This window comes from Phodopus roborovskii, unplaced genomic scaffold (assembly GCF_943737965.1).
Source record: "Phodopus roborovskii unplaced genomic scaffold, PHOROB, whole genome shotgun sequence".
NCBI lineage: Eukaryota > Metazoa > Chordata > Mammalia > Rodentia > Cricetidae > Phodopus > Phodopus roborovskii.
In genome coordinates this window covers 55,289,443-55,306,697 of record NW_026126407.1, presented here as the reverse complement: position 1 = coordinate 55,306,697, position 17,255 = coordinate 55,289,443, and positions in this window count along the sequence as shown.

Sequence of the window (17,255 nt, the reverse complement as noted above, 5' to 3'; positions counted from 1 at the left end):
CCTTGAAAGCATGAAGATATGACTAGGATCCTGTTAAGGGGGGCTCTAGAAATAATTCAGCAGTTGAGAGCTCACACTGCTTCTGCATAGGACCTAAGTGTGATTCCAGGCATCCATGTTAGTGAGTTTTCAACAGCCCTGAAACTCTAGCTCCAGAGGATCCAATGGCCCTGGCCTCTGTCAGCATCTACATACATACACATAATGAAAGATAGAACACATCCTAAAAAATTAAAGAAAATCAAAAGAACAGAAAAACAGATTCAGGAATGGTGTTGGACACTTGTAATGCCAGCACTGGGAAGGACACAGTCAGATCCCTGGGACTCACTAGCCAGCCAGCCTAGACTACTTGGTAAACTGCAGGCCAGTGAGAGACTCTGTATGTGAGCATGTGTGTGTGTGTGTAACACCCAAGGAACAATATTCAAAGTTGTCCTTTGATCTCCACATACATACATATAAGCACATGTACCTATACACACATGTATACACACACATATGAACATGCATACATTTGCATGCACAAACAAGAATTACAAGAAAGATGAAATTGTAGTCTGTAATATGGTATAAACAGACATTAAGAAGGCATGAGTTACCATGAGGAAGAGAACATCATTTGTACAACGTTTTTGAACAACTCAGATTTACCTTTGTTTTGCTTGAAATTTCTTGGAAATGGAGGGAAAGCATTGTCCAGACATCAATGGGCTACTTCTCTGTAGTTGATTGGTAGTGATTCCCTGGAGCATTGTGTTGAAATTGATTAGTGACGTCTTCCATGAACAACAGAATAGGAACATACTATGTGTGGAAACACTGAGAACCATCACCTTGATACAGAGAGGAGGTGGCCTGAGCCCAAGCCCCCTGCTGCGAAGCAGGAAGAGTATAAACAACTTGTCCTGCTTCCAGTATAGGGGGTGGGGGTGGGGGAAGTTCCATAGTGCAAACAGCTTCTGCGGTTTTTTAATGCCTCTGAAGCAGAGCAAAGCCTTTCTCTGGCAGCAATGCTCCTACAGGTGACAACCTACAAAGAAATTATTCATTAAACCCAGGACCTCTACAGACTTTAGTTAATATAGGTCAATAGCCAACCTCTAGCTTCTGTTGAAACAAAGAAACCATGTGACTAGTGTACCCCATTCATGAGGATGAGAAAGGTTGCCCAGCTCTTCATTTTGGAATACTTTACCCTATAGCATGCAGTCTTTCTTTTGGGTCTTCTTTTGACCATGCCAACTCCCAAATAATGACATAGAAACTTGTTATTAATTATGAAAGCTTGGCCTTAGCCTAGACTTGTCCCCAACCAGCTCTTATAACTTAAATCCCATTTGTATTAATCCATGCCCTGTCACATGGATTTTTACCCATCCCCTGTAATGCATGCTTGATTTCCTCAGGGTCTCACTGTCATATCCCCCTGAGCCTAGATTCATCTCCTGAGTTTCTCTCTCTCTCCCCAGAAATCCTGCCTAGCCTCTCCTGCCTAGCTATTAGACATTCAAAATAAACAAAAACAAAACAAATAATCTTCAGTCTGTATTTCCTAAGAACACCTTCTCTAGCATAATCCATGATACAGGAATACAATCACCACATCCAAAAACATTCGAGACAGATGGCAATACTACCCTCAATACAGTCCATATTAAATCTGGGGGATAGAAAGATGGCTCAGCAGTTAACAGTACCTCCTGCTCCTGCAGAGAACCCCAATTCAGTTCTCAGCACCCACATCAGACAGCTCACAACTCCAGCTCCAGGGTATGGGTGTGGGTTCCCTCTTCTGTCCTCTGTAATCACTGTATACACACACACACACACACACACACATGCACGCGCGTGTGTGTGTGTGTGTGTAAGTGCATGTGTGTGTGCTTTAAAAATAAAATAGAAGCCAAGCATGTTAGTACATACCTTTAATCCCAGCACTTGTGAGGCAAAGGTAGGTAGGCAGATTTATGAGTTCGAGGCCAGCCTGGTCTACACAGATAATTCCAGGACAGCTAGGGCTACGCAGAGAAACCCTGTATCAAAAAAAGCAAAAATAAACAAATGCATGAAATAAAATAAGTCTTTAAAATCTTCCCACTGGCCCTGGTGCTGTCCTTTCAACTCCTTGTCCTTTGCTTACTCCAGGATCTGGTCAAGCCCCCGTATTGCCTTTCATTGTCTTTCCTTTGATTTCCTTCCATTTACAACAGTCCCGCTGCTCTGCTTTTTAACCTTCCTGTTTCTTATGTGGCTTTAGAGACAAGGTGATCTACCAGCAGGAGAAACCCTGCTTGAGAAGGCCCTGTCTTCTTGAAGGAGGCCAGTCTCTACTGATGATTTACACTTAGATCTCTCTGTATCATCAAAGGCCCACCCCACTCTTCTACCTGTGATGATGGGACTGCAGTGAGCATGTTCAGCACACAGACCTAATTCTGACTCTGGTTACAAATGGACCCAACAAGCCAGCCCTGGTGGTTAAGACCTGTCATCCCAGCTACTGGAGAAGCTGAGACAAGAGGATCGAAAGTTGACAGTCTTCCTGGACTATGGAATGATTCAAGGCTGGCTAGAGCAACTTAGCAAGACCCTATTTCAAATTTAAAAGGATTGGGTTTTTTTGCTTTTTTTATAGTAGAGGGTTAATTTAGTGGTGGAGTGTTTACATAGTATGTATAAAGCCTTAGATTCAATCTCCAGCCCAAATATCAAAAATGGAGAATCCAGTGCACACAACTCTTTCTTTCTCTCATTAAGTCTGGTATCCAGCCACAAGAAGAGTCTGACGTGTTTAGTTCAAAGTCAAGTAAAGGTCATCAGTAGGCCACTGACTACCCAAAGATGAGAGAAAACGTTGCTTAGGGCTGGTGCTGTTGACACAGTTGTGAAGGTTTCTGGAGTAACTTTCACTCTGCTTTATTAGCTCCTGCTCCTGCTTCATAACAGATGACAGCACTGCCCTTTAATTGTTGAGGGATTTTAATTCTGCATCGCTCTTTGCTGTTCAAAATGATTTACCTTCCTTCATAAATACTTGACTTGCAGGGCCTTCCTCCATGATAAGAAAAGGAAAATGCTAATTCTCAATGTAAAGAGTTAATTAGGCCTTTAAAGGTAAGGTCAGCACCTTTGAAGGAATGGATTCAAGATACAATTAATATTGAAGCTCACAACCATGATGATGCATGGATAGGAGAGATAATTTCAAGAGGATTGAAGAAAATCAAAATGTCAAATGTTTTAATTGTGGAAAACAATTGCAACCTTAAAAGGAATTGTAAAAAGGGGTATTTCTAGAAACAATTGTTTTTTTTATAAACATAATTCAAACAGAACATTCCTCCCTTCTGGATTATGCAGAATGTGTGGCAAAGGCAGGCATTGGACTAAAGAATATAAGTCAACAAAAGACATTCAAGGTAATCCTTGTCTTGAGGGGCCTCTCAAAGACCCCTATTTCAAATTCTGCCTGACCATTTCCTGTCATCATGAAGAAAACTCCTTCCAAAAGCAATTAAAGAATCTAATGCCTATTGTAAGAAAAAATACTGCTATAGAAAGTAAAACAAAAATTTTGAGAGACACCATAAATAAAAATTCATAAAGATTAGATTAGGAACCTCCCCAAAGTTAGGGTTGGGGAAAGGTTTTGTTTTTGTCTCTTCAGGAAAATAAAAACAGATATCTTGAGGAATTTAAGACCTTTAGACAAATAAATATCCAAAGAAGAAAGGAAAATTACCTGGAAAAAATTACCATTTCATCATAGTAAGAGGTAAGAACTACTAGCTTGGCTGCTTTGCTTTTCTGATCTTCAGCTTGAACCCCAATATTTGTTTCTGGATTTTTATTATTCATGTTACAGCACAGACTACTCATTCATAAAATAAATATTTGAAAAATAGTAATAAACTGACAGCTGGGCAGTGGTGCACACCTTTAATCCCAGCACTCAGGAGGCAGAGGCAGGTGAATCTCTGTGAGTTCAAGGCCAACCTGTTCTACAAGAGTGAGTTCCAGGACAGACTCCAAAGCTACACAGAGAAACCCTGTCTGAAAAAAAAAAAAGAAGAAGAAAAGAAACAAAACCAAAAAAAAAATTAGAAATAAAATAAACTGACATTGTTTTAAGGAACCTTCTGTAAAAACATCTACACAAAGACCTAGACATTAAGATATTCAAGTTCTGTGTCTCATCTGTTAGATGTCTTGCTTAAATGAAAATCACAAGAATGAAACACAGATGGCACTAAATTGAGAAGGTAGCTTTGGTCATGTGAGGGTGAAGAGGAAGGGGGGGGGATGCATGATCTGCAAGCTTTCAGCCATTTCCTGTGGGCTTTAGAGGCTTCCCACAATGAGTGCTTGCTCTTCTGTATCCAAAGCATCACATACCCTACACTTGAGAAAACACCGTAGTCTGTTCAATGATAACCCTATGTTAGTTTGATTGGAAAACTTGTCATTGTATTGAGCCAGATGGGTGGCTTCCTGGTAAACTCTATGAGAACTGAACTGAAACCCCCACTGTCCTCACTGTCTCTGCTTCCCACCCACCAACATCTTCAGCCCAAAAATACTAAATAATAGGCTGGAGAGATGACTCCGTGGATAAGAACATTGCTGTTCTTCCAAAGAACCAGAGTTAGGGCCCTGAAATGCATTCCAGGCAACTCACAGCTCCCTGTAACTCCATCTGCACGGTATACAATGCCCTCTTCTGGCCTTCAAGGGTAGCTGCATTCATGTGTGTGTATGTGTGTGTGTGTGTGTGCATGCACACACACACACACACACACACAAATAAAAAATTAATAAAAAAAATTTACACAGAATTTCTCTGTGTAACAGTCCTGACTATCCTAGGCTATCCTTTGTAGATCAAGCTGGCTTCTGCCTCCCAAGTGCTGGGATTAAAGGTGTGTGCCACCACCACCCAGCTTTTTAAAATACTTTAAATGGAAGGTTCCAGAAATACATAACTCATAAATTTTAATCAACTTTCATTATAACATATTTTATAATTGTTCTATCATCTTATTAGTTAATGTTAATATTTTCTGTGTCAAATTCATAAATTGTACATTATCCTTGATGGAAGCCTTCTTAAGAAAGAACGAAAGAAAGAAAGAAAGGAAGGAAGAAAGAAAGAAAGACAAAGTCATGTAGAGTTTGATATGGTCACCAACTTCAGCACTGACTGAGGGTTTTGAAACATTCCTTGTGGATAAAAGATATAGAGCATATTGAAATTGCTATTTTTGTTGGTTGAAAATGGTCTAATGCCAGCCATTTCACATAATGGAGTCTAATAGCGGCCATCAGCATCCTTGCAGTATTTCCCATTTTTCAAAATATCTGCATAAGAATCACCTCACTTGCTCCCCAAAGGGAAAATGGACTCAGGCTTTTTTTTTTTTCTCTTTGTCCTGTTTCTTTTCCAGAGAAGAAAACACCTCTCAGAGAAGATGAACTTCCCAATGGGGTGTAAGTAGGTGTCCGGAGATGAAATATGAGTCTCTTCAAATCTGCTCTTCTTCCTGTAAAAATGAGCGTCATTGGATTAAGTCCCAACCAGATGCTCTTGTCTCAAGATACCCACACACACACACCTTGGTTTTTTGAAATGAAAGACCCCACACTGTGCATATTGCCTGTTTGAGCTGTTCTTGCTAATTTGCCAAGGTCAGTTATGAGAAAAGTACAGGAGGGAACCAGGTACCACCAGATATCTGTGGTCTACAGCTTGGACCAAAGCAAGGTCAGCAAGACGGTATCCAGAATGCTGAGATAGTCATAACTGAATTCTTTGTATTCTTTGTGCCCAACCCAATAACCAACTGTCCTTGGTTAACTACAACTGCTACATTTAGATGAAACAATGAAATCCCTGTAACCATGCTTCTGCTTCTGTAAGCCTGCTTCTTGCCACATCAACCCTATATAAACTGCCTATGCTCACGCATGCTCACTCAGTCTCCCGAAAGACTGAAGCGTCCACAGGTACCTGTGTGTAAACATTAAATAACCTCTTGCACTTGCATCCAGTGGTCTGGTCTCGTCTCTTGGGGGCAAGGTCCTTCCCCGTGACAGGCTCCAAACTCTTGGGGTCTTTCAGAAACAGGGTTTCTCTATCCTGGAACTTACTCTAAATCAGGCTGGCCTCGAACTCACTGAAATCAGCCTGGGATTAGTGTGCACCACCACCATTGCCCATCTCAAGATCCTTTTTTAACTTCTTATTTAGTGTTTATTTATTTTTAAATTGTGTGTGTGTGTGTGTGTGTGTGTGTGTGTGTGCATGCGCGCGCGCACGCGTGTGTGTCACAGCACCCGTGCTGAAGGCGGAGGAGAAATTTTGAGAGTAGGTTCTTTCCTTCTACCATGTGTGTCCTGGAAACCAAACTCAAGCCTGGCAGCAAGCGCCTTTTCTGTCTGAGCCATCTATCTCACCACCTCCAAGACCCTTAATTTCATTATATCTGCAGTCTCTTTTGCCAAATATGTCCCCAGTCAGTGGTTCTAGAGGGACATGTCTTGGAAAGGCCACCAGGTCACACAGGACAGGTGTACAACACAGTCACATCAGGAAGTTGCACTTTTAACCATGCATGTGGAGAGCAGGTTGCATTTATCCAATCTAGCACATACAGACACTATGCTAAGTGAGTTCCACCCATTAGCCCAATAATCACACTCAATTTGTTTCATGTCTGCCTGTGGAAGTGTGGCCCTCATTGCCCTAATTCTAAGTTCCTGCAGAACAACATATAAACTAATAAGAGGCACCATCTGAAAGGGGAGCCAGCAGGCACCCCTCTCTATAGCCATTTGCTCTCCTATGATCACTCAAAATGGAGTACTTTTAAAGGGTGTGATAGCAGGCCTCAGAAGAGGATCCCTCTTATCACCTCCTGGGATTTCATGGTGTGTGGACAAGGCTTCAGAAGTGAGTGTGGTTTGTTTCTTTAAAGCTCTTTTAATGTTTACCACAGGAGAAAAGGAAAAAGCAAAACAATCCAGTAATAAATGGTGCCAAGTAGAAGTAATAGCAATTTAATCCCACATGTGGGAGGCAGAAGCAGGTGAATCTCGGGGAGTTCAAGACCAGCCTGGTCTACAAGTTCCAGGACAGCCAGGACCATCCCAGGGAGAAACCCTATCTTGAAAAAAAAAAAAAGAAATATCAAACAAACAAAAAGTAATAGCAACTAAATAATGATGACAGCAACATAAGGACTAGCATCTTTAAACTGGGGGAAGAAGGGTATGGAGTAAGTGTGTGTGTGTGTGTGTGTGTGTGTGTTCTGGTGCAATCATGTGTATTTAGAGGCTAAAAGGGGTTATCAGGTACCCAGCTTTATTACTCTCTGTGCTACTCCGTTGAGACAGAATCCCTCACTGAACCTGGAGCTATGCTGAAGGCCAACAAGCCCCAGCAGTCCTGCTGCCTCCATGCTCCACAGCACTGTGGTCACATGTATATGTGCAACCATGCCCAGCTTTTTACATGTTTGCTATGGATTTGAACTCATGCCCTTATGCTTGCACAGTAAGTGCTCTTACCCACTGAGCCACCATCCCTGGTGCCATTTTGTTTTTAATTGGCACACAATACTTCCTCTGATTCTGCTCCCTGGTCTAAGGCTCATGGCTCCCCTGATGCTGCTCTGGGCCTGAAGCTCTGGCCTTCCTCTGAGACTGCTTCTGGGCTGGGATTCAGACCTCTCACTGATGCTGCTCCAGGCCTGAAGTCTGAGATTCCATCTTACACCCAACAGAAAGGCTAAGACCAAAAGCACCAATGACAGCTTGTGCTGGAGAGGATGTGGGGGCCTCCTTTGCTGGTGGGAGTACAAACTTGTACAGCTGCTGTGGAAATCAGTATGGTGATTTCTCAAAAAATTAATGCTCAACCTACCTCAAGAACCTACAATACCACTGTTGAGCATATACCCGAAGGAGGCACACTCACACCACAAGGACATTTGCTCAGCTACATTCATAGAAACATTATTCATAATAGCTAGGTCTTGGAAACAACTTAGATGCCCCTCAACTGAAAATGTGGTACATTTACACAGTGGAGTACTACTCATTGTTCAGAAACAATGACATCCTAAAGTTTGCAAGCAAATGGACAGAACTAGAAAAAAACATTCTGAGTGAGGCAACTCAGAACCAGAAAGACAAATATAGTATGTACTCACTCATAAGTGAATACCAGACATAAAACAAAAGATACCCACCTTACAATCCACAACCCCAGAGAAGCTAGATCCCTCTTCCAGAAACAGATGGAAGCAGATGCAGAAATCCACAACTAACCAATAGGCCAAGCTCCTGGAGTATAATCGAAGTGAGGGAGCAGTGATAATACAAACAAAGGAGTCAACACCATGATAGGGAAACCCGCAGAATCAGCTGACGTGAGCTATTGAGAGATCACTGACTCAGATCTGACAAATGGGGAACCTACATAAGACTGAACTAGACTCCCTTAATATAGGTGGCAATGTGTGACTGGGACAATATATGAGGCCACTGGCACTGGGTCCAAGATCTAACTAATGCACAGATTGACTTAGTGGAGCCCATTCTATATGAAAAGATACCTTGCTCAGCCTAGACACGGGTGTGGGAGTGGAGAGGTGCCTTGGTCCTGCCTTAACAAAATGATGGGACAGATTTAGTAGACTTCCTAGGGGAGGACTTACCCTCTCCATGGAGCAGATGGGAGGTGGGTGGAGGAGTGAGGAGCAGGAGAGAAGGCAGGGGGAACTGGGATTGAATGTAAAAAAAAAATAAATTAATAAAAAGTGTTTTTTTTTTTTTAAAAAAAAAAAAGAAGAAAAGGAATAAATGTTGGAGGAGGTTGTTAGGGAACTAGCTCAGTGGTTAAGGGCACTCACTGATCTTGCGAAAGACCCAAATCCAGTTCCAAGGATTGAAAGGTCTTCCTGTAGCCACCAAGAACACTATACACATGTGGTACACAGTCATACATACACACAAATACTCGTACTCATAAAATGATTTTTTTAGAGAGGAAATCAGTTCATAAGAGTAGAGAAACTGTCATTCTCAGTGTGGGGACAGAGCACAGTACTGCAAAATTCCCTTCCTGCTTAGGGATCTTCACTCAGACCAAACCCCATTCTTGACTGTGACACAGAAAAGAATTTCAGTACAAGCCAAAGAGAAGCCAAGTTGGTGAGGTTTTTACAATAAGGAAAAATACATTGAGTGTGAACATTGCAGGGTGCTTAGGAAAATATTGATACACACCCAAATCATAGGTGAAGGTGGCTAGGAAATCCACATTACCTCTGCAGGCAATCTTGGTTTTATTAGTTGTGTTGAAGTTTTTTTGACTCTCAGCCAACAGGAATGCAAACTGGATCCTAGAACCGGGAACTGTGGCTTCATTCCCATACAATGTCCTTAATTCATTCTCTCATCCTCTCTCATTCCTTCTAGCACACTCTGGGTGGTTGCTGCAGTACACTACACCCCCAATCCTAGCTGTCTGTCTGTCGGTCGGTCGGTTGGTCTGTTTGAGATAGGGTCTCATTCTACTGCCCAGACTGGCTTGAATCTCACCATATAGACCAGGTGTGACAGGGAGATAGAGACTATAGAGTTTCATGAAAATAAACATAGAAAGGAAGGAGTTGGAAGAGAAAGACTATAAGACCTTCCCCAACTGGGCCTCATGGGGTAAACAGAACATGCGCAAGAAAAGCCCACCGCTACTACATGGGAGTTGAGTGTTATGTAGTTCTATAAAGAGTTATGTGGCTGCTGGCCCTGCACTTTTAAGCTTTCCCTGGACTCTTTAGCTGCTCTGATCCCCAGGGGCACTTTCCCTGTGTTAATAGACTCTATTTCTAGTTATGGGTCCAGTTATTTCTCATGAACACAAAAATCTGACCACTTCTGGGCAGGCTCCTGGGATCTGCACCTTTAACACAGACTGGCCAGGGACTTCAGACAAATCTACTGCCTCGGCGTCCGAAGTGCTGGGATTACGAGCATGAGCCACCATGCCAGGCAAGTTTTCCGTTCACTGACACAAAAGACAAATGTTCGTGTCAACCTTAATGAGGGTCAAATCCAGTCCTGAGCACTTGGCATCTACCATGACGTCTGGACCCTTGCAGCAAACATTCTATCAAGACCTACCTAACTGTGTGCTGCTGCCATGACAGCCAGTCTCTGCAGACCCACCATTTGGGGCTAGCTGCCAAAGTCCCCATTAAGTGGTCACCACAAAGTAAAATATTGAAAAGTCTAGTCCTGCTGTACTTCCCTCCCAAAGCACATCACTGGTGTCACAGAAAATATTGTGACACCTGCTCATACTCCTGCCGTTAACAGTGCCTTTGTTCTTTTCACTACAGAAAATGTGAATTAAGCTTCAGAAGCAGATCCCGAGGGCTGAGCCTGGAGGAAAGTGAAGTAAAACTATTAAAGTCTGTCCTCAGAACCAACTGTAGACAGATTGCTGGTCCCAGCTCTGCTGTGTGACCTCAGACAAATAACTTAATGTCTCTGTGCCCCAATGCCCCATCTGGTATAATGAAGTCGGGAATAAAGGGACTAATGTAGTAAAATGGAAGTCCAGAAATGTTTTATGTAATAGTAGTAACTATTTCAGCTCTGCAAACCACGTGGTCTCTGTCCCCCGTCCCCCCCTCCACCCCTCTTGTCCCCGTAGCCACTGCCCTTGCCTTGGGAAAGCTGCCATACATAAACTACTGGGTAGCTCTCTGTTCCAGCTACTTCCAGAGAGATGATTCAGCAGGTAAAAGTGTCTGCTGCAATGCCTAACAAAGTGAGTTCAATCCCTGGCCCCAATGGTTGGAAGCAGAGAAGACTCTCAAATATAGTGCACAAATTGAGGACTTAGTGCGTGAACTTAGTGATGGCAACAAACCTGGCTTCCGAGCCCAAACCCTTGAGTCAAGTTACTTAACATCAAAGACACACATCGAGTGACCCACAGTATGAACACAAGTCGATGAAGTCAGCACATTTAGGACCCAGTCACTTCTCAATATCACCTGCCAGGGACCAAGCCTGCATCATCAGAGCCTTCCAAGCTAAGCTAACACCAAAGCTTAATGCCCCTGTTGCAAAAGGAAGCTGCACACGGCCTAGCAATTTACAAAGTCCTTTCAGGTTTAAAAGCATTGACATTTTGAGCCTAGCTCTGGTCCTATGAGGGAGAGATGAGTGAAGATGAGGGTGTAATGATTTCACTAGACCCAAGATAAAATAGGTGTTTACTGGGGAACACTTACTCAGATAATAATAAAGAAATGTCGCAACATTTCTCTGCCCTTCAGATCAGATCCGCTGACCCAAGAGAAAAAGCGCTTGACGGAGACCACGCCTCACACATCTCTCTTTCCTCTTCTGTCTGCCTGAAGCCACGCCCAAATGGGTGTTGCCACCGTTACTGGTTCACAGGCAAGACACCGCTACAGATGAGTCCTCCCATTTTACAGATGGGAACACAGGGATGTAGCAGGGCTAAGTTCTAGAGAGACAGAACTGACACAGTGAATGTAATAAAAGGGGATTCACATAAGACTATCGGATAAAGGCTGGTGAGGCTGAGACTCCCAGTCTGATGCTGAAGGCCTGGAAAACTCCCAGAGGATCCCCAGACAGCAGCCAGTCTTTAGTCCATGTTAGAAGTCTAAGAAGCTGGATTCTCAAGTCATCAACGGATGGTGGTGGCAGCAACGCATGGATGCTGCAGTCACCCCAAGAGCCAAAGATCAGCATGGAGCACTGTGTCTTACTCTGAAACCCTTATACCTGAGCCACTGCTCGGTGCTTCTCTTGAGTGATTGGTCCCCCTCTGTTAATCACTCCAGAAATGACTTCACAGACCCACCCACAAGTGTATCAAGTCCTTGATCCCAAATCCTAGCAAGTGACCATCAAGATTTACCATCATGGTGTCCGAGCGTTCACAGGTATTCAAGAGTCAATGCTAGGATTGGAGCAGAGCTTCACTACACTGAAATGTGTTTCTCTGCCCACTGGCTTGGAGCTGTCCAGCAGTTCAGTATCAACAAATTACTGAACAGCCCAGATTCTTAAACTGATCCTCCCTAGCGGAATGTAGAGGTCCTGAACACTGTGGCAACAGTAGGATGTGTAAGAAGACTCAACAACAAAAGGTTCTTTGTGGGCTGGGGTGTGGGTTGCTGGGACGATACTCCCCTAGGCTGCACAAAGCCCATCTTCCCAGAAAGCCTGCCTGCCTAGTCTTGGCTAGTTTGGGTTTTTGATGTGACCCACTGAGTTTATTGTTTAATACTCTGTGGCTTCTGGGAGCAGCACTGTCCACCCAGTAGGGCACCTCAATTCAAACTGTTTTATTGTTATATTTTATTATTACATTCTACATTATATTTAATTAACTTTCAAAATGGTAGACTTACATGTGAGTTTTTCATACATCTTTAGTTTGAAAACAAATACTTAATATCTTCCTACCATCATTCCTTAGCATCTATCAAATCAGTGTGCCTTTGAATTGCATTGCTAGAATGCTTGATTTTAAAATTGCTGTTTGAGTTGCTGTCTTGAGTTTCATTTTTTTTTTTAATCATTGCTTTTGGATTGAAATTTGAACATATTTTCCAACAATTTCTGAAATAGCCCTAAACATACTTTTCTTCGATTTTGTTCTGTGCATTTATGTGAAGTGGCAGCCTCAGCACTGATTATTATAAAAATCAAAATATTGATCAACTCTACAAAGTGTTGAAGACATTCCACATTCTGCATTATCAAACATCCAGCCAAGATTTAATTCTTCATGTAAAAATAAACAAGTACATCAATTTCAATAGTATATAAATTTGCTTCTGTCTTTAATAAGTAGTCAAATTATATCAAAGCAGAGAACTGGGTTTGTGTGTTTAGTTCCCCTGTATGTAGTCATGACACATGGTGCTGTGCTGCTTAAGGACATGTGTGTTGTGCACTGTGCATATCTCTTTCTAGGTCCCTCCCCACTCCCCTTCCTCACACATCATCTTTCCCCTTACTTCCCTCTCCCCCCTAGATAGTTTCTACTTTCATGTCATATAAACATTCACAATTTTAAAAATCTATATAAAATCTAGGATCCATATAGTGCAGGAAACATGCACTATTTGTCTTTGTAGGACTTCCTTTGTTCACTTAAAACAATTATGGTCAGTTACGTACATTTTCCTGCAAACAACATAACTTCTTTCTTTTTGTGTTTGTTTGTTTGTTTGTTTGTTTGTTTGTTTTTTGAGACAGGGTCTATCTATGTGGTCCCAGCTGTCCTGGAACCCACTGTATAGACCAAGCTAGCTCCAAACTCGCAGAAATCCACCTGCCTCTGCCTCCCCAGTACTGTGATTAAAGGTGTGTGCCTAGAATTCCTTTTTTTTTTTTCTTATAGCTGACATTTATTTCCATTGTGTATATGAATCACAATTATGAATGAATTGTTTGTTTACTCAGTATTTCTTTATTTTTCATGTGGGTGGGTCAGAGAACAAATTTCAAGAGTCAATTTCCCCTTCCACTCTGAGGGTTCCAGGTCATCAATTTAACGTGTGTCTTAACCCACAGAGTCCTTTCACAGGCCTCAAGAATTGTTTTAAATATATATAAACAGTGTTATTTGCTATCAGCACATGTTTAATTCAGGTCTTTATTTTAATATGCCCAAGGTTATATAAAAAGTTCTTAAGGAAAAAGAATCACCAGTGGACAAAGTATAAGAAGCCCTACCATGAAGAAGACATTGTATGTAGCCCCTGTCCCTGCAGTGGCAGGGACTTCATGTCACACAGAGTCACCTGTCTCTGGATGGGGCCCCAGAAGCAGACCCTGAGATAAGGATCCTCTTGCAAGCAGTTTACACAGAAGCACTGATGAACGGGGTAGAACAATGAGATGGGAATAAAGGACAGGCAGTCAAGTGTGTGTATCAAAAGACCCACGTGCAAACAGCAGCTCAGAGTCACCGGGAACTCTAGGCATATTATGAGAAACATGGCTTATTTTCCCACATAGAGATGAGGACTCTGCAGTACCATCCACCAATTCCCAATGCCCTGAACCTAGAACTGCTGACAGTGCATGCATTCACTCCCTGCCACCTCCAGCCTTCCCACAGGACAGACAGATGGTGCTGCTAGCCAGGGAGCCCTTAGCATAGACACACAAGGTCAATGCTGAGAGGTGAGCAGGCTACCTCAGTGGCAGTGCAGCACTGAGTGACAAGCTGGCCTATGCCCAGTCCATTTGAACCAATGTCAGCACTCATTTCCAAGTCACATGCACACACCCACCTGGTTGGCACATACCTGTAATTGCAGCATCTGGTGGCTGTGGCTGGAGGATTGCCAACAGTTCAAGGTCATCCTGAGACATAGTGAGTCTAAGACCAGCCTGTATAGATAGCAAATTCCAGGCCAGCTAGTAATACACAGCAAGATCCTGTCTCAACATACATACATTTATACCTGGGCATCTTGAGCATGAGGCTGGCCCAGGCTGCAGTATAATTTGGGTCACAGAGGAGAAAGAAAGAAAAGGCCTGGCTGTGGAGATAATTCAGTTGGTACAGGGCTTTCCTGGTAAGCCTGAGGACCTGAGTTCAATCCCCAGAACCCATGTGAAGAACCCAAGCGTGGTGGTGCACGTTTGCCTCTCAGTGCTGAGAAGGTGGAAATATGTAGATCCCCAGAGCTCGCTGGCAAACCAGTTCCAGGCAGTGCAAGAGCCTGTCTCAAAAAATAAAGGGGCAAGACATGAGATTGTCCCCTGATATCTACACACATGAGCACAAACGTGAACATACACACAAAGAAAGAAGAAAACGAGAAATGGAGGAAGAAGAGGGGCTGGAAAGATGGCTCAGTGGTTAGGACATTTTCTCCAAACTTCAAAGAAAAACTACCTTGAGTTCACACCAAAGGCATTCTAATCTCAGAGACATTAAGAGCTTAAAAGAAAGTGTCTCAAACCCATCTGAGATGCCTCTGTCTTGCTGCCCTTGTAGGAAAGCATCTACCTTTCTGACCCTCTGTCCCAATCTGAGCTTAGAAAATAGGGTTATTTTGTTTGCAAGTCTGTTGTGGCTCTGAAGTTCAGAGCCACACTGTCTTTGTCATAGCAATAAAATGCTCATTTCCATTTCAAAACCTCTCTGCCTACTCCACATCTTGAAACAAAAATCAGATCCCTGCTTAATATTAACACTAAATAAATAAAAAGAACAACTTCGATATCCATGCACCCACCTAAAGGCAACAAAGGAAGCCACAGCTCTTCCTCCACTGAGCCACTCTCATTAAAATGCACATTTATTAATTAGATGCCTCAGAGGCTGGCTAATTTTGTTACAAGGAGAAAGGAAGAGACCTAACATTTATTAATGGACTCCCAGCAGCTGTGCTAATGGCAAGAGATATAGCATTATAGAAACCCAACAGCAACCAGGAACAAAAAACAAGATTGTCACTTGTCCCAAGTCACTTCTCTGGCAAGCCACACATGAGAGGCTGCTGACAGAGCCACCTACCACCACCACAGTTTAATAAACATGGAGAACAGAGAGACAGCTAACAAGGGCGAAGGGAAGAAATGACCTAGGAAAAAGAAGAGAAGGCAGGACAATCCCACCCCCCACCCCCCAGAGACATGCCCACTCCTAACCCTGGCCCACATGATGTTGCTAGGAAACAAGACATTTCCTGATTCCTAAAGATGGAAGGAGGGATTATTCCACAAAAAGAGGGAGACATTCCCTTTCCTTCCATCTTTTGCCCTGTTTACTTATTTATTTACTTACTGACTCATTTGTTGTGTAAGAAAGAGGGCACAGGGGTGAAAGTCAGAGAACAACTTTTAGGAGTAGGTTCTTTCCTTCCACCATAGACTCTGGAGAATGAACTCAAGTCACCGAGCTTTCGGGGCAAGTGCCTTTTTACCCACTGAGCCAGCTCACCTGCCCATCTTTTGTCATCTTATGTATTCTACATGAGCCCACCAAACCCTTGGATTTCAAGGTTCTCTTTAAACCTGTTTTCTCATTCACTTAATTCAGCATCTCGTTTTTCATTGTGTTTTTCCTTCTTCATTCTCAAAATTTTTAGAGTGTAATAAATCTGGTCCCTTTATAATTCTGCATGAATCTCTAAGACTTCGTTTTCTAAATCCAGGATAATAAAATAAAAGCTGTAACTACACATTAAGCTCCATTAACACAGCTGTCAGGAAAGTGTGGATTGTACAGAGACAATAAGGAGAATCTAGGCTGTCCCATACACTAGCATCTCTGTCACCCAGTGTCATAATTCCATCCTTCTGGATTCATTTCTTCGGCCATGCAAACACCTGGTGAGAAACCAGAGGATCCTACGAGTCCTTTGTAACCTTGTTACAGTTTGAGAATGTGAGGGAAGGTAAACAGGAGATGGAGAGAGTAAGTAAACATGAGGACCAGGGTTTGATTCCCGCGGGCATGATTTTAAATAAATAAAAGCTGGGATGGCGTGCATGCTTGTAATCCCAGCACTACTGAGGCAGAGACAGGTGGATCTCTGGAACCAGATGGCCGGCCAGCCCAGCCTATTTGGTGAATTGCAGAACAGTGAGAAATCCTGACTCAAAAATTAAGATTTTTGGTTCCTGAAGAACCACTCCCAAGGATGATCTTGGGCCCCTACACATACACACATGGACATACATGTGCATGTATGAACACATAAATACAAACATGCACACAAAGAAAAAGGGATTATTCAAACAAACACTAAATTCTGTACGTGTTTGAAATCAAAAAGGAAAAGCCATTATTTAAGTGACTATGCCTAAATCTCTCTGGACATCAAGTTGAGGCATCAAGGCATGGATTACAGGGCTGGTGAGACCCTCAGTTGGTAAAAATGCTTGCAGCCAAGCCTGAAGGCCTGAGTTCCATCCCCAGAATCCATACAGTAGAAGACAAAAACCAACTCCCACAAGCTGTTCTCTGGCTTCCACACACACCCTGGAGGACATGGACCCACCCGCACCCACCCACAGACACTACATAAATAATAAATGTAATTTTTTTTTGGAGAAGTGAATTAAGGGACATAAATATCTACCACTAATTTAAAGTGGACTGATTGGAATTCAGGTACCCTTGCAATGCCTTCAAGCTCACCTGGAAGTGTAGGTTGATGAAATAACAGTGT